Consider the following 23584-nt stretch of genomic DNA (forward strand, 5'->3'; position numbering starts at 1 on the left):
TATTTTAGCCACACAAAAGGACATTATGTCCAGGAAATGCCACGTGCCACATAAGGCAGCCTGCAATGGGCATGCAAGCTCAAGCCTACAAGAGTCCATGGCTGTGATGGCACAGGGCAGGAAGAGAGGGAGCGACCAGAGGGCATGGGCTGCTTGGCAGAGTGCAGGGGATCCCTCCCTGCAGAGAACAGCTTCTTCCCCCTTGCTTTAAACTACTCCATCCCTTCTTTTCCACCCTTCCACTTCTACGCTTCATGGTTCTTGTGGCAATACCGACATGTGGTTCACTGATGTTCCCTCAGCTTGGTTCAGGTAAAGTTACTTGGCCTGGGATTTGGAGGAATGGGACAATAGGGGTTTCGCTGGGAAAAGAAACAGCTTTAATGTACTTCAGAGAATAAAGTACTTCAGGGAATTCTGAGATCAAGTATGTCACTCCTCTCATCACTCTTTCTAGATACCTTTGTCACTCTGGTTGAGATTTATGGATGCATCTGAGGAATGAAAGTAATTTTTCACTGGTGTGATGAGATTTGTGTATCTAAAACATTCTGGCCTATTTGAAAGCTTTCCTCTTTTTTTTTTTTTTTTTTTTTTTTTTTTTTTTTTTTGGCTTCTATTGCTCCTGTACAGAAAGCAGCATCCCTCATTTACATTTGCAGGAAAAACTACCTCAAAAACTGGAAAGATAGAGCTTGGAAGTGTAACTTTGGAAGTTCAAACAGTAAACATCTTGCTCTGATGACCCTAATCAACCCCACCTGTGACCCAGCCACTCCTTCCCAGGGCCTATTTAAGCTCAGCCAGAGGCCTTCTCCCTCTCCTTTAGTGCCTCTGCAGGATGCTGTTTTCCTGTCCTGCTGTGGGTACTTCACCTAACCAATAGGTGGGCTGCCCAGTCTGACCTTGGATGTGCTGTTCTGTCTCCTGTGGGTACAGACCTTCTCCAGGAGACAAACTGTACTTCTCCAGCACTCTGAAGAGAAGAGGTAAGAGAACATAATTTTACAGCTGAAGTAATCCATGTTCTCTGTGGGTGTTGTGTTGTAGTGCATTCTGATGTGGTTTTTGGAAGAGCTGAAGCACACTTGAATTGTGTTGTAATTTGTGTTTCTGGTAATGTTAAATTTGCTTATAGCCCTCCCTTCTAAACCTTTAGTGTAATTCTGTCAGCCAAGTTCCTTATAACACATATCTGCTGATACTCTTTTTCTGAAGAGATCATTATGTTGCCCTTTGCCAATTAAGTTTTATTTTTCAAGCTTTTATATTAAGGAAAGGGAAAAATCCTCACGTGTAGGGTGAAGCAATACTGTGAATTACTGTATATAAAGACATGTACAAGTACAAATTAGAAGCTGTCATTTCTAGCTGCTTCCTGCTATGCTGGAATAGCTAAAGGAAGAGAAAGAAAATAAGCAAAAGGATGTGAGGACACTGTTCTTTCTTTCTCTGACTCAGCTGTGTTTTCAGGTATTAAATATTTTCTTGTTTTAAATGGAAAAATATATTCCTGAAAATTCAGCTCATTTTGAAAGTACTGTGGAAGGTGTTTCCATTCTCCTGGAGTTTGTATTTGGGATCCACTTATCAATCATGACTGTGCACTCCTCCTACACAAGCAGCTGTCTGTCCTGGATCACTGTCCTCAATCTAGGGGTTGCCAACTCCCCCTAAATAAGGCTCTTTTTAAGCAGTATTTCCTAGATCATGCATTGATGCTGACACAGGAGCATATGTTCTATATTCATACTATGTGTGCTTATCCTTGTGCCTTGGAAATACTAGAGCTTACTTGTGTCCTAGTGACTGTATGCACACTAAGTCTCTTTCTGTTACTTCCTTCTCTTCACAAATGTCAGTAAGAAGATGAGCAAGCTGAAACAGCACCAGTTTATTAACTGTGCTTTACTCATTTCAGTGGACACTCATATTATCCCTTCCCACACTTTTTCCTCTGGAGCAGCTGTTTTTTCTATACCCTGCTGTTACAATTAATGAGAACAACAAGGTCCACTTGTGCTGACTAATGCAGAAGCCCCCACAACTTTCCAAAAGCCACAGCAGGAAGGAGAGAGCTCTGTGTATGTAGCATCTTGGAACAGCGATAGCAGCAGCCTGCAAGTATTAGGGTTTGGTCTGTTTGTGCTTAGGAAGTCTGTCTCTGATGTACCCAGGTTGCCTGGGAGAAGTAGTACAGTAAAGTTACTGTTATTACGACACAGCTGCTTCCCAGAAATCTTTAGACCTGACAAAAATATTTAAGAACTTATTTTGCCCAGTGAAAAAATTCCTTTAAGAGGGAGAATTACCAACACTGGTTTTGAAGTATTTTTTCCTTGGACTATCTTGATATGTGTACTACAGAGCCACCACCTGACTTTTTTCAGAATTATGCACGTTCTAGGCTGTTGTTCTTTAAAATCGTTGATTTCTTGGAAGCTGTATTGATCTGTGATAGTAAAGCATGTAGAGTTCAGTATGATTTTCTTGAAATTCCTTATTCATTTCTATGTACGTATTCCAGTGCCTGCCTCCTACAAAGTACCCTTGGTGCATCACATCAAAGACAGTTTGAGGCAACAATCCTTTATCACTTCTCAAAAATATCTTTCAGGCTTTTGAAAATTCGATCCGAGTCAATCAATTGTGATGGCATATCACAGGGGATCATGCATGATACCACTCCAAGTCAAGAAAGGAAGCATTTCAAGGGTCACTTCAAAGTAGCTAAGATGTACTTTTTTCAAACTATACTTTCTATGAAGTATGCTGAAGAAGTGGCAATGCTGACTTTTCTGAACCTACAATTCAAGTGAAATATCATAGACATAGGGTATGCAGCTATGGATCGAAGCTACAAGGAGCTTATACAGATCCCTGTAAATAGAAAGAGTGAAGATAACAAGTTACAGACTTGACAGGATTGAATAGCAGGCTGCTTGCAAAGCAAGAAGTAAGCTGGAAAAAATCTGTCCTGTCTTTAAGATAAGATTAGATATTTTGCATGAAATTACTCTTGACAATGCTTACAACATGGAACTGAATCAGTAGACCTCAGATAAACAGAAATGTGACCTGATCTATTTTTGAACTCTTAATTTTTTTCTCAGTCATGTCTGAAATGTGCATACTTGTTAACTATGGTGTTATGTACAGTACTCATTTGTTTTAAATGTTTGTTTTTCTTTATGTGACATGATTAAGATGTGCTAGTCAAAATTCCATCTTGGGTGACTTTGAGTATAACAAGGCTGTTGTGTAGGTTTGGGGTTTATCCAACTGTGTGGAGAAGCAGCCCTCAAAAAGAATTAAATTATATTTAATTTTTCAGTTCTTGAGGAGAGTGAGTGATCCTAGATATCTAGATGGAGGTATGCTCTCTGGCAGCTAGTCTGCATGTTCATGTTGCTCAGTAGTTCAAGTGCCCCAATTTTTTTCCCTTGTAAGAAAATGTAGAAAATGGTTGATATCTGGATTTGTGCTGCTTGTGATCGCACGCAAGTCACTTAACTGTCCTGCTTTCCTCCCTTGGATGAAAATGTTTACCTGATCTGATTGTAGCCTGAAGTACAAGAGAACAGGTGGTTGTAAATTACCTCCAAAAAGTTCTATAGCTCCATTAATTGATGTAGATCTGTTCAGATTTCAATTTCTAATAATGGTAGTCTGGTGATTTTACTGATCTTGGAAAATAAAAATTTATTGTAAGATACAAACTAAAATAGCCAGGGTGATGTATTGCAGGCTGGAGCCATCAGAAGGAAACACTTAAACAGTGTTATTACCAAACAGGCTGATAAGATGCTTTTCCGTCAGAAGGGGATGTGACAGCATACAGAAGTATTTTGTCATTCACATCTAGGAAGAAATGTTTTGGTCCTGTGACAACTCTTCATCATTGCTATAATTTAAGAACACATGTCATCCTTTTCACAGCTTTCACCAGAACCGCCAAATAAACTGGGTATATTTATAGCCTCTTGAAGAAAGCAGGCACTGGTGTTTAAAGTGCAGTTGGTGATTCATGGAAAACTGATAAATGCTAATTTTAAAACAATGGTGCTTAGAGCTTGCATTGTGCTCCCTATAGCTGCTGTTCTTGTATCTTACAAGTTAGTCATACATCCTGAAACACCCAGAGGTCTTCCCCATGTTCTATTTGTGTCACTAATGTCATTATGCTTGAATTCCTTTTTTCTTCATAATGTATGTGGTGTGCCTGTTCAATAGTATTTCTGCCCGTAAATACAAGTTTGTGATAGAATCCAGTAAGAAGCTGGTAGACCAGCACCAGTGAAAAACTTTGTGTCACAAGTGGCTCCTCACTTGGAAGCTTGAAAGAGCTGTAGGGGCTGACTAGGCATGACAACTGCTTTTAACCCAAGGCTGATCTGCTGGTGTTACAGCCGAGGCTTTTGCTTTCACTGCCTGTGCTCTCAGTCTTGAGTAAACATGAGACGCCAGAATGGGTGAAGCAGAATCTTTTCTAAGAATTTAACTCTGAAAGAGGGTGGCTATTTTCACTTGAACTCATTTCCTGAAACATTATATAAGTTCTTGTTGAGCAAAGATAAGAAGCTAAACACAGTTAGTACTAATCTCTCCTAAATTAAAACAATGAACGAGGCTCTGTAATACAAAAGGGGGAAATCAGAAATGATTTCTGCCACTGTAACAAAACGATTGTAATTTTATTCTCTGCATTTGGAGTATTTCTGGTTTACTATTCCAAATAAGTGATCATTGGTAGGAATTAAGGTCTGGGGGAGGGCTTTCTATAGCTGCTTCCAGAAATTTAAAAGAATTGACAGGTGTTTAGTAGCCTGGTTGCTGTGGGATAAAACCATTACTGTACACCATTCCAGGAGCCTGTGCTCCTGGCTGACAGATGGCAGTGTGCACAGGGGAGCATGTACCAGGAGCGTGGTCTTCCAGGTGCCCCCTCCTAATGTGTTCTCCCTGGTAGCAAAACTCTTATTCTGGAAGAAAAGTTTTTAGTCTCTGGATTTCCACTGTGAGTGTTCTCGCTGCTCAGCTGGGAGGTATTAAAGCCCTTCCCTGACCTCAGGGCATAAAGCTTTTTGTGACCAACTCACTGGTTCCTAAAACCTCAGAACATGCCAGTGAACAAAAAGGAGGTACGCTATAGCCTAAGGTGACTTCATCATTCTCTGAATCATCTTGATATTTCCTTTGGGTCAGTCCCAAGAAATTCTTTTCCCAGAGCAATGTCAGTCTGTTCCCTGTTGGAAATGGGTAATGTGAAGCAAGTATAATCATACCTAGACTGGATATATTTTTTTCTTTGAAAAATCATTGGTCTATGGCTATGTTCCTTAAAGATGCATTTTCCCCTCCAGAAACACCAAAGCAGAATAGCTTTTGGAAAACATTTTATAGCTAGCCACAGCTGGTTGCCACATCATTAGAGAAGATGCCAGCAGAACTGTTGAAAGCATTCATCACCCTTGGAAATAAATTGACTGCCACAGCACCAATTGGAGCTGCACATCAGTGCTAGAGTATGCTATATTTGTCACAGGATACTGCGTAGTGGCTCTTCCTCCAGTGCAGGGTTGGAGTCGAGAAGGCAAGGAATTAGATGCCTTTTTTCCTATAAAACCTCAGGGTTTCCTTAGTATCTGTGTGCTGAAGCATATGTTTAGGTGAGAGTTTCATGCCAATGGACTTGTTCTGGATTTAATGAGTAACTTCACAAATGTTAATGAATGCAGAAATGCAGTGTTCCTCTGAGTACAGCTGGAGGCTGCATTTGACTGCTTGCTGTATCTGCAAATGTACTTACATAGGGTTAATCCAGTGTCTAGCAGTGAGTCCTACATGCTAATTCCAACCCCATGCCCTCCTGCTTGTGCTGTTTTCTGAACTTCATTCAGAAAATGTCTAGATAACTAAGTGAAAGCTAATTATATCATTATTGTATGCTCACTGGTCAATAATACAATAACTTATAATAGCATTGGAGGAGAATATTTGGATCAATTCAGTGCATGCTCAGCATCAAGTGTTCTAATTTTCATTTTTACTATGTGCATACGAAGCACTTTTTTTTTTTCAGCTCTCACCTTCCTGTGTATCAGTGCTTGGAGAGAGAAAACTTCAGAGGGGCAGCAGGACTTATTGAAATACACATGGTTTGGTATGGAAAGAGGAATGAGAATATTGCTGCACTTCAATGAGAATTGTGAATGTTGTTATTTTTATCACTAAGGACTTGCATAAAAACCTATTTGTATATGTCTCTATTGTTTGTGAACAATGGAATGCAGCAAATAATGAAAGGAAAATTATGAACAAATGGGTGTGGAGCTTTCAGCTTAAATTTTCTCTTAAGATATGAAATTTAAGTATTGCAGCAGAATTATTTCATTGTTAGTACGTACCTTCCCACGTAAGTTAAGAATCTGTTCCCCTGTCCCCAGGTTCCCCTGTTGAAAATTAGTGACAGCCGTTTCTAACAGACACTGGTCACAAAAGAGGGTTTCATGTCTAGGTGCAAAAGATAGGAAAACTTTTAGATGATAGTTATGCATCAGAAGCATGCAAAGAATTCGAGTGGTGTTTATTGGCATGAGGTGAGTCTTAACACAGATGTTTTGGCAGCAAGGAAGAGATCCTAGTTAGTGTGACAATCCTGTGAAATTTCTGAAGTGTATGAGTTGATGTAAATACTGTCTACAGACTATGCCAGGCACAGTCTGAAAAATCACTCTGCGATTGTAGAAACATAAACTAAGGTATTTTCTGTACCACCTGCATGTCTTCCTGCATGGGAAAAGGGGGAAAAAAAACCCAGAAAAATACATCTGACAGATTCAGTGCATTTTTTCATCTCCTTTACCCCTCTGCTCCTTGTCATCCGTCCCAATGGAGGACACCAAGCACCGACTTGGCAGTGCATAGACATCCTGGTCAAGGTAAAATCTGTCCTACGTACACAGCTCACTTTCTATTTGCTGCTTAGAGAGCTCTCCATCTATTGAGTACTAATAGGTATTTTACATTAGGTAGGTGTTGACTAAAATGTGCACTGCTCTGAGTGGTAGGCATGTGAGGCTTCGCCATGGGTAACTCTAGGACTTCTAGATTTGGGGTATGTGCTGGATGCAAGCAGTTAGTAAGAGCTTCAGTCTCCATAGTCAGTTATCACTGAGGTGTGTCTCTGTGACTCTGAAAATCAGTCTTTTCTTGGGCAGAAGTGCAAGGGTCTCATATCACTGAGGAGAGTTGCACTGTTTGTATTCCTCATCATTGCGTTCATTGTCATTAGGGAAAATTGGTATAGCCTCTAGTTTTAGCATGTTTTCCCCATCCTCTGTAACTTTTTATTTCTGTTTCTCCTCCCTGCTCTTGAATATTTCACTTTTTTCTACATCTTTTCCTGTCCCATGCATCCAACTAACATAAGAATCATTATTATTAGGTTATAACATACTAATTAGAGTAACAGCGTGTATTGTAGTTTATAAGATGATAGTTTTGGATTGTATGAGTTTCTGGTGTGCGTTTTTTTTCTGGATTTACAAGTGCCAGTATCCTGTTAAGTTTGTTTTTGTCCTGGTTGTATAATGAAAGGTTATTTTCCCAGTAAGACTTCTGGAGTTAGGTGGAACTACTGAAGTAGAACAGATATCTGATATCACTGCCCTACTTTTACAAGTGCATGTGAGAAATCAGATATGCAGGGCTTTGAGTAGACTTTTGCAACTTGCATGAAGCATTAGGAAAGCTGGGATGGATGCAACAGGCCAAACTGGAAAGAGCGTGTTGTGGGAACTAAGGCAAGTGTTTAAGGTCAGATTTGGTGTGGTTTTGGGCAGCCTGATCTAATGGAAGGTGTCCCTGTCTGCACCAGGGTAGTTGGAATTGGATAGTCATCAAGGTTATTTCCAACCCAAACCATTCTATGAGTCTAATATTACACTTCTTCTGGCCACTTCTGTCATGCCTGCATCCTGTTCTAGTCTGAGTAGCCTCTGAGCAAGTTGGACAGCTGCTTGTTTGTACACACAGCCTACAGTGTTCCCATGCTCTGTCTTTCTCAATCAAGCTGCAACAGTCATACAGCCTGCTGGCAGACTTGAGGATTCCAGTGAAGATATGACATTGCCTTCCTTCACTCTTGCCCTTTCTTTAATCTCTTCCACTTCTAGTGGAAGTGTTCAAGTGGAATTTGTAATACTACTTGCCTTTCAGGTAATATATATTTTTTAATGTCTTAGTTGACAGTTACTTGGTAGAAACCCATTCTGAATTTACAAGTCTGAATTTACAAGTTGTACTGAAAGCATTAAATCAAGTTGCATAACTTTCAGAGAAGATAATATAATTTATTCAGAGCAAGATGCCTAATGGATAAGCATTTCCTTGTTTCAATTCCTTCAAAGGTGGTGAAGGAAAAAAGGGTTTTTCCACTGGAAAATGTTCATGCATTTAGATCTGGAAATGTCTGTTTCTACATAAATGGGTGCTGTAGCTGAATGACTGGGGTCTCCAAAGGTTGTTTCATGCTGTTTGTCACCCTGCATCAGTTATGGGGAATAGGCAACCAAACTAAAAAGGGACTATAGTAGAGCAGGACTTTTGCTTGTAGTCATCTAGGGGAATGTTTGCAGCTTCACACCTGTGACAGCAGATCCTGCACTGTTTGTTTATTCTTGAGGAATTTGACTAGACCAACCTGAGATACCTGCTAGTGTTATGAGAGTATATAAAGATGGTGCAATGTTCACATTGCTCCCACACTACTCACAATAGGGAAAGCAGTTGCACTTTGAACATGTGGGAGAATGTTGTCATAGATAAGCAAGAAAAATCTCTGCCTGGGAAAACCAGTTGTACAGTGTATGTTTTAATGCTGCTTAAATAATCCCCATCATAAGTTAATTTGGATAAATCCTAACACAAGTGAACTGTCTTCCTTTAATATGGAAGTGAATTCAGCTATAATAGTCACATCCCAAGTGAATTTGTCTGAATGCAGTGAAGTGATATAATGAATACACTTCTTATGAGCTGAAAGTACAAACTGCTGTTGTTTCTACTCCGAGAGGTAGTGTTTTTATTTTTTGCTATTAAATCCAAAGAAGTTACTGTCACAGCATTGGAAATTCTTAACATGATATCAGTAGGTCTGAATCCTATTTCTCCTCTAGCTGACCTCCCTTATCTCACCAGATGTGAAAATCAAGGGCTTTGCCTGCACTCTTCTGTAAGAGCTAGAATGCTAACACCCACTCCTTTCTCTGTATCAAAACACACCCTTTTGTTAACAAAAACAAATCCTGAAAGTGTTACAAAAATCTTACTTTATGAATGCCCCTGCATACTTTACCTTGGATATGCTATGGATGTCACTTCCTCAAATAAGATTTTACTAAGGATGATTTCCTTTCAGGATCTACATTAATGTTAGATTTATTTTCCAAAATACAGCTTAGTGATGGTGCCATGTATGTAGAGATACAAGGAAGGGAGCAGATAATCACTTGACAGTTGACTTGTGTAGCTGATTATGTGCATGCTCTCATTGAATCACAGCCACAAATTGAGACCTGAACACACAAACAAATGTAATATTTTTTTCTTGCTTTGACTGAAGTAACCTAAGATGTAAACAAACTTTTAGCATCTGATGCGTGGCAAATTGGTGTCTGGGCAGAACTGAGTAGAAGATGAATTGTTTGGTTGCTTTTTAACTTAGATTTTTCCACCTTATGTGGAGAGGAGAAAGATGAGCTTAGTTGAAATTGTTATTTTTTTGTGTCCCTTTTAAAAAGTAAAACATAAAAGCATTTAGAAGTGGAGTAGTAAAAAGGAAAAGATTGATCTGTAGTGCCACGTTTTTGGTAACTTTATCAGATAGTTTAATTAAAATGAAGATACATAGGGTGAAGAGTACTGAAGCATTTTCTTTCAAAGGCAAGTTAAAATAAGGTTAAAGTCTCCTAGAGAAAATCTGGTATTTTGAAACTTCCCAATGCTAATTCAAGTAAACTTGACATTTTAGTAAATTTAGGACTTAATCTAGGAGACAGCCTAATTTGCCATACTGTGGAAGCAGGGCTAGCGGAAGTCCTGGAGTGAGAAAATAATTAAAATGCTAATGAACCTGGCCCAACCAGAGGTGTTTAGCCAAGCAGACTTGAAGAGGACTGCAGTTCAAAATTGCAATAAGAGATCAAAAGATGTCTGAAATGCTTGCAAAAGGAAATAAAATGTAAAAGCATAATTACATTAATTAAAGGCTTTGTAAAACAGATACAGAAGTAGACAGAAGCGGATGATGCAGATGAATGTTTGTGATGAGCAGCTGATGTAATGTTTAAACTTGTTCATAAAAATATGGGTGCTTTTGTCTGCCAAGAATGAAGGAATTTTTCTATATAAATACAAAGTGCTGATTTGTGGAGACAGACTAGGCAAAAGCACACGTAGATTCTTGAGAGGTAGATTTGCCAGTTTCCTTTGTTACCAGCTTTTCTCAACTGATATATAACTCCTTCAAAGGGCACTTCTCCACTTGGGGTTTCCTGGTGCTAAGCTGCTTAATATCTGAGCCCCTGAACAGGATAGCCTGACTTGCTGGGATGAATATCCCAGGGGCCTCAGAGAAGGTTGGTGTGCTGATAGCAGGACTGGAATTGGTGCTACTTAATGTCAGCTGCCATCTGGATATGGGTAGCAGGCGGCGGCACAGGAGGTGGTGATTCCTTTCTTGGTCACCACTGGAAAGATGACAAATTGCCCGAGAGGGGGCTGTATCCAACTAAAGTCATCTAGTGATATCTTCTGTGCATAGAATAGGAGAGGCAGCAGCTGTGAATACATCCTGCTTGGATCCTGGGTGCATCAGTGGGTATTTTGAAGATCTGTTTCTAATATGTAGCATGCACACTATAGACAAGTCTTTGGTCACTCCACTGTTATTTTCGTCTTAGAGGCTATTTTCAGAAAGAGAAAGATGTGTGTAGATTGTTTCACCCTCAAAGCAAGAAGCAGCAGCTTTGCCAAAATCAACAGCGTGTTTCAAAGCCTTCCAGGTTCCCTAAAACACAAAGACTGACTCAGAGCCATGACTCATGGTCAGGAAACAGCAAGCCAGGGGACTCCTTATCTGCTCTCCTATCTGGGGTGTGGGAACAAGCGGTGGGGTGGGGCGGGTGCCTGCTGGTGGAAGAGTAGAGGAAAGGTTAAATATGACAGCTTCCACTTCTTGGGGAAAGGGCTGGAAAACAGTCATCCTTTCTTGTGTCCTTCCTTACTGGCAAATGGAGTTGTTTTAGCACTGAGTACTGTAGCTCCACTGACAGCTGTACAGTAAATCAGTCCCTTTGTGAATTATTTATGTGAAAAGCATTAGATTAAATCTTACGAGTGATGAGAGTACCTCCAGGCACCCAAGGGATTGTCACTGCTGCCGTTGCAGGGACTCTGGGCTCTGTCAGTCAGCTCCATCTGGCTCTATTTGTTGTCACCATCTTCCTTTCCGCCCGTGGTCTTGCCAGTGCAGCAGTGATTCATGGCTGAGATTGTGCAGGATTTTTGCACCTGACGTATCCAGGCCTTTGTAGCAAAACCAGAACTTTCACCGGGACTTCTGAAAAGCAACAAGGTGCTGCAGGACCTGGGTAGTATCAGTGAATAACTGCACAACATCTCTTGATTCTTAGCAAGAGATGCTGAAGGATGCTAGGAACTTTATGCACCAGGCCTGTCTGCACTATATACTCCTTTCAGTCCTTTTCTGCTTTGGGAGAAAATAGTTATTTTAAGAGTCAGAAGGTAGTTAAAATTTTTCCTTTCACATCTTATGCTAGGCAGCATTACTCCTGTTATTTCACAGTTTCCTGACAGGCAGACAGTGGCTGTTTAGTCCTATGCCCATCCACAGATATTCCTACCTTGCCCTTTGAACTCTGCATCCCCTGTTTCCTGACTCTACAAGTGAAGGGTTTTTGTGAACTCATTGCTTATGGCCCAGGACAAATGATCCTCATTTGTGACAGACCCATCTCTGCATGCCCTGGATCAATTATGGGAACTCAAAGATCCCTTTTTTGTCTGGCTTGTCTTGGTGCAAGCTTTTCATGCACCTGCCTTCACTCGGCTCCCTTTGCTGGTGTGGCAGTCTCAGACCTGCTGCCAGTCTCTGCATAGTCTGAGCTTTTCCCTTCTTTCCCAGCTTCATGTGGCAGCATGTGCCTGGTATAATGAGGTTGGTGATTAACCAAAAAAATTATTAAAGAACTTTCTTCCTCTGGCTAGGGTCCAAAAAGACAGATGTTCTGAAGAAGTGGCTGGTGTAGGACAATCCAGAGGAATCATTGGAGCTCATGCAGGCACAGTAATTGAATGCTGGTCTTGTGGGTTAGTGCTGCAGGTTCTCTACTGCAAGTACAGGACCTGGTTTTACTGAACTGGCCCACAGTGTACCTGTGGGTGCATCCAGGGCTTCCCTGGATAAACAGGTTGGCTGATCCCACTGGAGAAGTAGAAGGGAAAGGCCAAAGAAAGATGCCTGCCACTTGCCCAAGCTGGTTTCTGTGCTGTGTTCCATGCAGCTGTTTGCACTGGACAAGTAGCAAAGAACTTGATGCTGTTCTGCTGGTAGTGCTTGGGCATGTCTGGGAGTGGTGCACACGGCTTCAGGTGAAAGGGAACAGGGGCTGGGCTTGTGGCAAGGGAGACTTTTAAAAGGAGATTTTCCTCAGGTTTTGTTTGACAACACTAACTACCTGCTTATCTCCATTTTAGCATATGTAGCATGCGTGGGTGTTAGAGTTTACTTGTAAATATGTGCTGGAAGTCCTGTCTCTACAGCAGTCCTGTAGAACAAAAGTATGCACATTTTAGCATGCACTTTGATGCAATGGCCTGGCTGCAGCTGTGACTGTGACACCTCAAACACCCCAGCACAGCATTCCTATATGTCCAGTCCCACCTGTCAGTGCTACCAGTATTCCAATCCCTGTTCTGCTCACAATGAAAGTAAATACAGCCTGTTTTTTTCCCCCTTTTTGAATTCAGAACCTTACCAAAAAGAAGCAATGTGCATAAGAGCTATGTTTGGAGTGGGAAGAAATATGTATTGTAAAGAATTGCTAACTTTCTATGGTTCTCGTAGCTCTTCCAGGCACTTCCCTTCAACTCTGATTTCTTCCTCTTCTTGATCCTTTGTTGAATGTTATAATCCTGTGTTTATATCTGTCTGTTGCCATAGAAATAACTGATGTTGCTAACTAAGCTAGAAACTTCCTTCAGGGATAAAGGAAAGGGCTATTCCTTATTGTATCATCTGTGAGAAAATAACAAGTCTTCAGATTTCTGTTCAAAGGTCATGAATTTTACCCCCTCTACTATAATATGAAAGAAGTGAGGCCATTTGGGTGGCAGTGCTCTTGCTTTGTCTAAATGGCAGATCACACTGCTTCTGCATCAAAGAGGCTGAAGGGTAGTTCAAGCTTTCTTCTCATCGAAGCTTAGCTTTTGTTGTTGATGCTACAAATACCTGTCTGTTAGGAATCTACCTAAAAACATCAATCCTCCTTTCAGAAGGGACTATAGGCAGTGAATGGCAATTAGTTCCCCACCACTGCTGACCCAGGGTTTGAAGAAGAGGCCCCCGTTGATGTCAGGTGTGGTGGCAATATCTTGCTGGTGTCTTCAAGTTTACACTTGTGTTCTGTTGGGTGAAATAATTTACTGCAAGCAACCTCATAGTCTCTGATTTAAAAAAAAAAAAAAAAATAAAAATCCAATGCATTATATAGAAGGGAAATCACAATGACTTTTATATCTTAATCCTTCTAAGTTACATTTCAGTTATTGTTTTGCTTGATTTTTTTGGTTTAATAAAACTGTTGGTATTTAAGAGCAAGGTGGTTTGTCTTTTCCACTGGGGAAGAAACAAAGTGAAGTATCATACAAAACATTGCAATTTTAAGAGGAGGTTCTAGGTCCTCAGGAAGGCTGCTTAACATCCACTTAATATGTGCATGGCATGAAAACCATACTCAGCACTGGTAGAAATTTCCAAGATTGGCAAGCTTGGAAAAAGTAATTTGTTTGCTGTCTCTGCTCTACTAACTTCGGATAATCCTTACCACTGAAATACAAAATAACCCCATCCTCATGGCCACATGTAGCTGTGCGATCTTTTATCCCACTGGCCTCAAAAGCACCATTTCATCAATCTTTATTCTTTCTTCTCCTGCTTTGTCCAAATCCTGCTTTGTATCCTTTCTATAATCTATCAAAATAAACGTACCATTTTTTTCAGTTTTTCTGCTCCCTCCCCTCCCCAGTTCTATACCACTTCATTTTTTAATTTCTTTTCTTAAAACATGATGAAATTGGTGATATGGGTTGAAAATGTCAATATTCAACTTAAGCTTAATATTTGTTATGGAAAATATTATTGCATATTAATTTTGAAACTGCTTGGAGAGACATATCCTGTATTTGGGTAAATTGAGGTATAAACAGTTGCAAATAATTCAGAGGTGAAAAGCCTAACCAAATAATAAAAAGAATCCTACATGGAGCTGAACTTCCTCATTTACTACCTCTAGGTTTCCCTTTCACTTTAGAATTGTCTGCATTGTAGTAATATAATGTCCATCACGAGGAAGAGGAAGGGAAATGAGCAACATGATGCTTAGAGAATCCTTATAAACTGATCATGACTGATGACCCCCTGTGTTCAGTCTCGGGGCCAGTGCTCTTCAACATTCTTATCAATGATGCAGACAGAAGAGGGTTTGCGTGTACCCTTAGCAAGCTTGCAGATGATGCCAAGCTGTGTTGTACAATTGGCACAACAGAAGGAAAGAGCTTCATCCAGTTGGACCTAGACAGGCTTGAAAGTTGGACCCACATGAAATTTAAGGAGATGTAACAAGGCCAAGTGCAAGGTGTTGCACTTAGGTCAGAGCAATCCCAGATATGTGTACAGATCGGGAGAAGAACTAATTGTAAGCTGCCTTGAAGAGAAGGACTTGGGGATGTGACAGATAAAAACTGAACATAAGCCAGCAGTGTGTGCTTGCAGCCCAGAAGGCCAACAGTAACCTGGGCTACATCAACAGATGGGTGGCTCAGGGAGAGAAAAGGAGGTTATTATCCCCTTCTATTCTGCCCTTGTTAAGTCCCATCTGGAGTACTATAGCCAGGCCTTGGGCCCCCAGCGTGGGTAGGATGTGGGCTTGTTGGAGTAAATCCAAAGGAAGCCACAAATATAATCAATTTATGCTTTTTCAGCTTAGAAAAGAGAAGGCTCTGAGACCTCAATGTGGTGTTCTAGAATTTGAGAGGAGCTTATAAGGAGGGTGACCAACTTTTTACATGGTCTAGTGACAGCACAAGGGACTTTAAACTAAAAGAGGGGAAATTTGGGTTAGATATTAGGAAGAAATAATTTACTCAGGGAGTGATGAGGTACTGGAACAAGTTGCCCAGAGAAGCTGTGATTACCTCATCTCTGGAGGCATTCAAGGCCAGGCTGGATGGCATCCTGGGCAGCCTGGTCTTGTGGTTGACAACCCTGCCACAGCAGGGAGGCTGAAACAGATGACCTTTAAGGTCCTCTCCAACCTGAGTCATTCTTTGATTCTGCTACTTCAGTCACAATCTGTTTGGTGTCCCTGTTTTGGTTTTGTTCCTTTGTGTAGCTCTGTCAAGGAATCTTTTAAACTAGATAGTGAAAGTATTTGAGTTTATATCTCCACAGTCCTTTGGCCAGACTCCTAGAGTTTGTGCTCCGTACGTGGGTATAGGATTGCAAAGCATCTGAAACCTTCCCAACTGTTATGTGAGACCCTTTATCTATTGTCATTGCCTCACAGTTGTGTTGGGGTTAGGAAGAGGGGCTCATGTGGTGAAGTAGGTGATAATATCAGGATCTGTAGGTGAAGCAACATGGTGCTTATTTCAGGCTGTGTCCAGAGAGGCATGTCGTTCTGTAGAGCTCATATCTGCAACCCCCTACTGACACTGAAATGTCCAGGTATTTTGATATCTATATTTTGTGTTGATCTCTCAACAACAAATAGTATTTGAAAACATTTGCTCCCTAGCATGTGCTAAATCAATAACTGCTTTCCATAACTTGCAGAGCTCTCTACAATGTACGTTTTATTTTTCTTTTCATTTTTTTTTTTTTTACCAGCTGACTTCCTCAGAAGTAGCAGGATGTTAGGATCCACACCAATTCCTAATTTGACTACCAGCCACAGGTTTGTTTTCAGGAAGCTTTCTGCCAACTATGTCATAGAGAGAAATCTGCTCTGACCTGATAAAAATAATAAAAAAAAATTAAAAATAATCCTGAACAGGAGCAAGTGAAAATGACAAGAAGCAGAGCCGGCTTGTCTCCAGTTCACCTTCCTGTTTTCCTCGTTAATACTCATTTTTTGTGTAATGTCTGAATCCAAAGCAACTTGAAAACATCACAGTAGTGCACAAGTCCAGAGAGGCCAGGTCTGAATCCAGTCCTGCATCCAGGGAGGGACAGGTTTGTCCTTTCAAAACCTGAGCTAAGTACAGAAAGGCGTGACTTGGCCTGTCTGTCACTAATGATCTCTTGTAAAGAAAACAGATGTTGAATACAGATTTTCTTGGAAGCATAGTATACCAGTAATTTAAAAGGATGGAATTTAGTTATAACATGCTGACCTTTAGCAGTTCTCTCATAATTTCTTGTAACTTTCTTGTTAAAACCTTGCTTGGAAAAAGCTCAAACTTTCTTCTCTAATTTTAAACAGAATACCATTAAATGAATGTAAAAAAAAAAAAAAAAAAAAAAGTTTTCTGTACTTTTTCCTTTTTGGGTTAAGTTTTTCTAAGTAATAACAGAAAAATCAGAAGCCAAGTATTTTCTGTGATAATTAAAACCAGTATTAAAATAGGTAAAAGCAGCAGTCCTATTAAAAATATGCCATTGAAAGTAAAAATAAAGACGAAAACTTGTATATAGTGCAGGCCACAAAGTGAAATAACTACTTCATCTTTGGGAAGCTGGGGGAGGATGGTGTCTGCCTAAAGATGGGAGGATCCCATCTCCTGCCTTGATCCCCCACTGTCCATTCACAGGGCTCTGTCTTTGCCCCTAGCTGTATTTTAATATTTCAGCTTTAAATTCCCTGGGAGCTTTAATTAATGTGACTCTAAGTCTCAAGGTAATCAACAAAAATGTATTTATCAAAATCCTCTTTTCAAGTCAGTGAAAAGCCTAGTTTGATTCCAGTGCGGTTTGAGGCCTGCTTGTGGCATTGTGTGTCCTGTGGTCATGAGAAGCACAACTCTGCCAAAGATTATGCCATCTGTCACTGTGCTGTGAGGCTCTGGCTGCTGCCCTACACAAGGAACTGTTGAAGTGTCCTCAGTGTCTGTTCTCTGCTCCCACTGACTGGTATGTGGTGGAGCTGGAAGCACTGCTTTGTTCAGTGGGATGCCTTATTAGCAGGAGCACAACCAGTGTGCCTGTGAATGAGCACAGCTTGTTACAAATTCAGCAGTACAGCTGAAGTCATAGTAAGGGAAGGAATTCATTGCTTTGTATGTGTTGGGTAGGAGCTGTAAAAGGTGCTCAATTCCTCAGGCCTGGGTCAGTTTATCATAGAAGTATCTCCAGGTGATAGGGCTGAAAAAGTGATTTTTCAACTTCCTGTGCTTTCAGCAGTTACTTCCAGCTCTGACCTACAAAGCATAAAGGGAAAGAATCTGAGGAATGCACTCAATGGCTGTGGAGCAAACACGGCTCCTTTTTGTGGAAGTGGCCAAGCAGTGCAAACCTCTGCTTCACTCTTCCCTGAGTGCAGGCTGAGGACAGAGATGCAGCCTGGGCAGTTGCTCTCCCTGTTGGAACGCACCCATCAGTGTGGGTCTTCACTGTGAGAATGTCTCTTTCAGAAGAACAGAAAGAAAAGGTGATTTTTTTTTCCCTGAAGCTTGAAATGTGTTGAAAACCTGACTACTGTTTTGCATTCATTTTGTGGTGGTGTTGAAATTTTCCAGCATGTAGGAGAAATATCTGCTGGGAATTTTGTAGAAATGCTGAGCTGGAAGCTGAGAGCTGCAAGTTCTCCTGCATGCCTTGTTTGCAGTCTGGGAACTTCTGTGCTGCTGGCACAGGGGCTTACCACCATGTGATACTGCCTCAGAATATCTTCTGAGAACGCAGGTTTCTCCTCACCTGTTCTTGGAGTCTGTCAGGCACCTTGTCATGGTGTAAGATTGGCCCCAAAATACTTGCTCTTGTTTGGGAAAATAAGCAGAACACCCTGCTCTCTGCAATGTTGTCTTTGCCATGATTTCAGATGGGTCATTGTATTCAATGTCATGCTATGAGTAGAATTCACAGTGATTTGCCATAGGGTAAGAAGCATGTCTCTGGAAAGTTCAGAGTGGTGCACAGATTCCTCCTTGCTCTTGCTTTGAGCTTTGGTTTTTGGTAGGTGCTCTTCACCTTCCTGATTTTCGAAGGAGAAGGCAAATGTATGAAAATCTTCTCCAATCTTATTACCGTATGATATGAACAAATTACTTCCCTTGTGAATGTCTGAAGGTTGATGTAGTGAAGAATGACCTGTGCTAACATGGGAGTACACATTTGTTTAAGAACTTTTAAGCACCTCATTTTCATATCTTAAGATGCAGGGGAAAAAACAATGAACGTACGGAAAACAAACACTTCAGTAACTCAAGGTAGATGGACATGCTGCTGGAAATATTTTGCAGGGGTGGAGATACTGCACAGTGGGGGTGAACAGATGGACTTCTCCAAATGCAAGTCCAGTGAGCTGGTAAATGGGGGGTATTCAGCTTGTGTAAGTGATACGTGCATCCTAGGTTAGTGAGATTCCTAGTGTTGTACATTGGAGCTGAATGGGATTTGCTGAAAATATGCTGATAGAACTGGGAGTATGTTAGGCTGTCATTTTGATTTTGAGAAGTACACAGGATACATTATGTATATTTTTGTCAGACAATCAGTGTTGCAAACTGCCTGCAGTGTTGCATGTGTACTAGTTACAGTTGCCCTCTCACAGAACTACTGCTCATCTGATCACACTATGGACATCACAATATTTGCACTGCTTTAAACCTCAAGGGAGCCTCTGGTTTCATAGAAAAACTCATCTGAGTTAAATTTTAAGTTGTAGTCAGGTCGTAGAGTGAGTTGTCCCTAATAGGCTACCTCTGAAAATTCTCTCTAAGCTCTAACACTAGGCAGGGGTATTGGAAGAAACACTGAGTAAATATTAATTATCTTGGCATGGTCCTGCTTCTATGCAAGGATCCAGGTCTCTCCAATTTGCCTGTGTGCATGCTGATCTATGTCTGAGATCTGCTCTGGAGTAAGCTGAACACTTCTGTATGGGTAGAGGCAGTAGGCTTTTCTGGTTGGCTGTGAAAAAGCTGTGAAAAAGAGCATCAGAGACCATGACTGTGAGCCAGGCTGCAACAGCTCTTCCCAAGGTACTGGAGACAGAAACAGCAAAGCCCTTGTGAAATTACCTTGTGTGGGGTGTCTATGTGAAAGCACATCAGCTGTTATCTGAAAGCATCAAATTTATATAATACTTTCCAGCATATTGACCATGAGTGCTAAACTGTATGATATGTATATAAAATGGCAGTTGGCTGAGAAGCTGCCCTCATCAAGGGCTGCATTATTACCTTAAATAAACTCAGCTGGAAACTTCAGTGTCACAAAAAACAATGTGAGGTTCTTTATCTGGATTGTTCCCACTAATGTCCTTTGCAGCTGTGGGTAAGCTGTGAATCACAGAGGAGGAAAAGTGAGATGGTGGAGAGCAGGCTCTCCTGCCCATGACTGTGAGGATGCAGAGTAATACGGATGATTGTCAGCAGGCACATGGTGTGAGGGGCCTGTCTTTATGCTGCAGAGAGAAATGGGAGGGATAGCTGTTGGGTAGCTTTGTAGCTACATCATCTCAAGGACACAGGCAGCACAGGGAAATCGTAGTTTTGAGCAGTTGTGAGCTGAATGAAGGATGGAGCTGCCAGTATGAGAATGAGAAAGTAAGCTGGAGATTAATCTAGAAAGTAAATGCAGATATGATAGAGATGTGCAAGCACTAAATAGCTTGGTCAGTAGGCTATAGGAAGTGTCTTGTGCATGGCTGTAATGGAGCATGATGGACTTCTTAAGATGAGAAGATATCATGCTACAGTAAATAAAATGCACATGATGGCAGCCTTTATCTGTGTACTTCATTTGTATTGCTGAAGGTTTAGAGGCAGCTAAACCTTCTGAGTGGATTCATAGATCTGACCAAATGTAGCTGAGATGTGAAGATATAGAAGGATATTCAAGACAAATTTGTTACGTACCCTGCAGTGGGATTGCTTCTGCAATTTCTTGCTATAAAGCAAAGGATGGCATCAAACATTTCTTTGCAAGGATTTGCCAGGCTCGCCTTGAACTGATGTCCAGATCTCCACAGGATATAAAAACAAGTGAGAGACTCTTTCAGACAGGTAGAAGGAAGTCTGAATAAAGAAACAAGACCAACATAGAAATGCAGTGGATGGGATGAAAAGACGGGAACAAGCAAACATCTCTTGAAAAATAGTAGTGGCTGAAAAAAAAAGTGCACAGTTATTTAATCAAACATTGACTGAACAAATTGTTGCTTAGACATTAAAGGAAACAAAGGGGTAGTAATATCTAATCTGACAGGAGACTGCATGAAAAAAAACCCACTTTTATTAACAGATGAAGAAAAGATGGGAGGGGAATACTTCTAGTTTTTTTTACCTCATGTTTCTTCTTGCTCCTTCAGTACTGAGTATCAGAACTTTTTTTTGCCATATTCCTGAAGCTTTGAAAGTAATTCCAGCTTTGGCATTATTTCCTGTGGTGCAATACGGAGGCAGCCCCATTGACATTTCAGGTTAGTTAGGCATTCCCTATCTTTCTATTTAGTTGTTTTTCCGCTTCCTTTGTCCAGCCTCAGTCTTGGCAGCTAGCACATAGCATTTATTGTGTGATCTTTATCTCTGGTCTTGCCTTCTATGAATGGTCAGCCCCATATCTCCTGTCCTCATTCCATGCACTGAGGCCAGGAGCTAAAGGTGACCTAGATGTTGTAGATAATATTTTGCCTACAGAACAACTTTGGTGTTTCTATAGGAGTGATCAGAGATATCAGGAGGAGGAAATGCTGTATGGCCTCCTCTCTGCCTTCCTGTCCTCATGTGGGATGTTTGGAGGTGATCCAGACCTTGTACTGATAGGTGTTCACTGGGAAGAAGGCAAAGTCTTCTATCATGGCAGGAAGGTTTTTAGGGAGACAGCAGAATACTGATAGTCATGGAGATTTTAAACAGAAATCTGTTTCTGTTGGAAAGCTGTGATGGGAAGAGGCCTTTGATTCTGTACAACAGTCACCTTAGGTATATAACTGATATGTTTCATCCTAGCAAATTCAATTGATGGATGAGATAGGAAGATGTTATTAGTGTACGCTTGTGTTCCAGGCTATGGATTTAGGCCAGACTCTTCTGAAGTCAATTGAGAAGTGACTCTCAGTTAATTAGATAAGTTCTTTATCTTCTTCACTGGCAGCATTTTGTACTCTTGCTCAAGCAGAGGAGAAAATATACAATGAACATATAAAATACAAATGTGTAGATGTAAGGAGCATAATTTAGTGGGGAAATGTTGGTGTTAGGTGGTTAGTTGAACTAGATCTTAAAGTTTTTTATCCAACCTTAATGATCCTATGATTCTTTGCATGTTGTCTGAAATAATTTCTTCTGAACTAAATAGATCTTAAATGCTGCTGTTTTTTCTTTGTGTACTTTGTGTAATTATCTTTCTGGACTGAATGCATAGCATAAGTAATTTGATGAAAATCACAATCTCTTCTGACATGGTAATTCTTCACTGTTATTTTTAACATCTCTAACAGTCAAACAAATACATAGGTCACCAAGAGGCTCTTTAAAGCTCTATTAACTTACTGTCTAGCTTTGAATTTTAGTTAAAATCATGCCTGGTTCCACGAGAAAATCATATTTTCAGCAAGATTTGAGATAGTATATAAACATTTTTATGAAGATTAAAAAAAGTTTTTCTGTTAGGTTTCATAAAGCAATCTTGACAGGAAATCTGGAACTGCTAAGAAATACAGGCCCAATTAGATAATTTGTCAGCTCTTTTGTCCAGGTCTGCTTTTGCAGCCTTCAACATTTCCAGATTCATTGTCATGTCCTGGGATTTTAATTCTGAGGCTTGGAATAACCTAGTGTGTTGTCTATTATACCAGTAATATTTTTTCCAAGGATGAAGTAAGACCAAGTAATTTGTTGTACTATATCTTCTAAAGAAAAAACCATTATGTATTTGCTCAAATTTGACTTACTGAACATTTTCAGGCTGTTATTTCTGGACTGAACAAATAGTTCTGTGCTGTGGATCCTCAGCTGAACACTGTTTTCCTGTAACAACCGATGTTTTAAGCAAGTAAAGCCTCACTGTGATGTTAACCAGAATATTATCTGTTTGGGTTACAGGGTTTTCTTGCATAATACACTTCTCTGTTACTTCCAGAGTTCGGCAGCTGTTAAACAAATATTGTCACAGAGTGTCTACAGATTTCAATGTTTAATTTCCCTTGTTCTACTGTTTGTCATTCAACAAAATACAATTATATGAAGTTGATCAATAGGGAAAAATAATTTCATTAAGCTGTGTCCTGGAAAAAGCTATCTGCTTGTCATCCCTGTAATTTGTGGATCTCTCCAAAAGAGGCAATGTAGGAAGTGATGGTTATTTTTAAGGTACAAATTGTTTTTTCCTTGTTAGCATGCTAAAAATATCAGGAGGTTCATGGTTAGGCCATCTTGGTGGTGATGTCTGGTGGCATAAGGAGCTGAGAATAGGCTCTCTGGAGTGGCCTTCCTAGTGGGATGTGCAAGTTCCTGTGCCCAAGGCATGACTTGCTTTTTTCTTAAGTGCTGCTTGCTTGATATTTTCTAGTTAGCAATGGCTTTTGTATGAATCATATCTATGGTGTCTCAATGTAATTGTGAGCACTTTGTGCAGTGAAATGAAATTGGCACATGAAAACTGTAGTGGGCAGAGAAGCTATACTGTACGGGCTGATGTAAAGGAGCCCTTCTTGCTGCTATAAACCCATGATGATACTTTGTAGATGGAGAAATGTGTTTACAAACTTGATAGGAATGTTTGCCTGAATGGGAAATGCACCTGTGAAAAGAGCTGTGGCTGGAGGGCAGGTGTCTGGTGGTAGATGTTGGTATCTCAGTGGTGAAGAAAAACCCATGGGGGCAAAGAAACAGTAATATTCTGTAAAATAATTACAAATAATAAAGAATAATTAAAACAGAGTCACTGAAGATGGAGCACAGTGCCCTAGCCAGAAGCTCTGAACATATCCTCAAGCAGTGCTCCTAATTCAATGACTGCATGTAGATGCAAATAGGTTTTATTGACTCCATAAAATAAATAAGCATATTTTAATGCAAACTCCAGTATGAACTCTGCCCGAATTATTTTGAATACTTT

The 23584-nt window shown here is 40.5% G+C and overlaps 1 protein-coding gene across 1 annotated transcript in view; it reads left to right on the forward strand.

The window, feature by feature from the left end:
* Window positions 1–842: 842 nt before the first annotated feature.
* The window catches only part of ITPRID2 (ITPR interacting domain containing 2), an 80874-nt gene continuing 58132 nt past the window's right edge, over window positions 843–23584 (forward strand). Inside the window, exon 1 of the transcript XR_016468312.1 lies at window positions 843–989. The gene's annotated coding sequence lies outside the window, so the exon portion shown is untranslated. The remainder of the gene's footprint in view (window positions 990–23584) is intronic.

Source organism: Phasianus colchicus, chromosome 7, assembly GCF_987193195.1.
Source record: "Phasianus colchicus chromosome 7, bPhaCol1.hap1.1, whole genome shotgun sequence".
Classification (NCBI taxonomy): Eukaryota; Metazoa; Chordata; class Aves; order Galliformes; family Phasianidae; genus Phasianus; species Phasianus colchicus.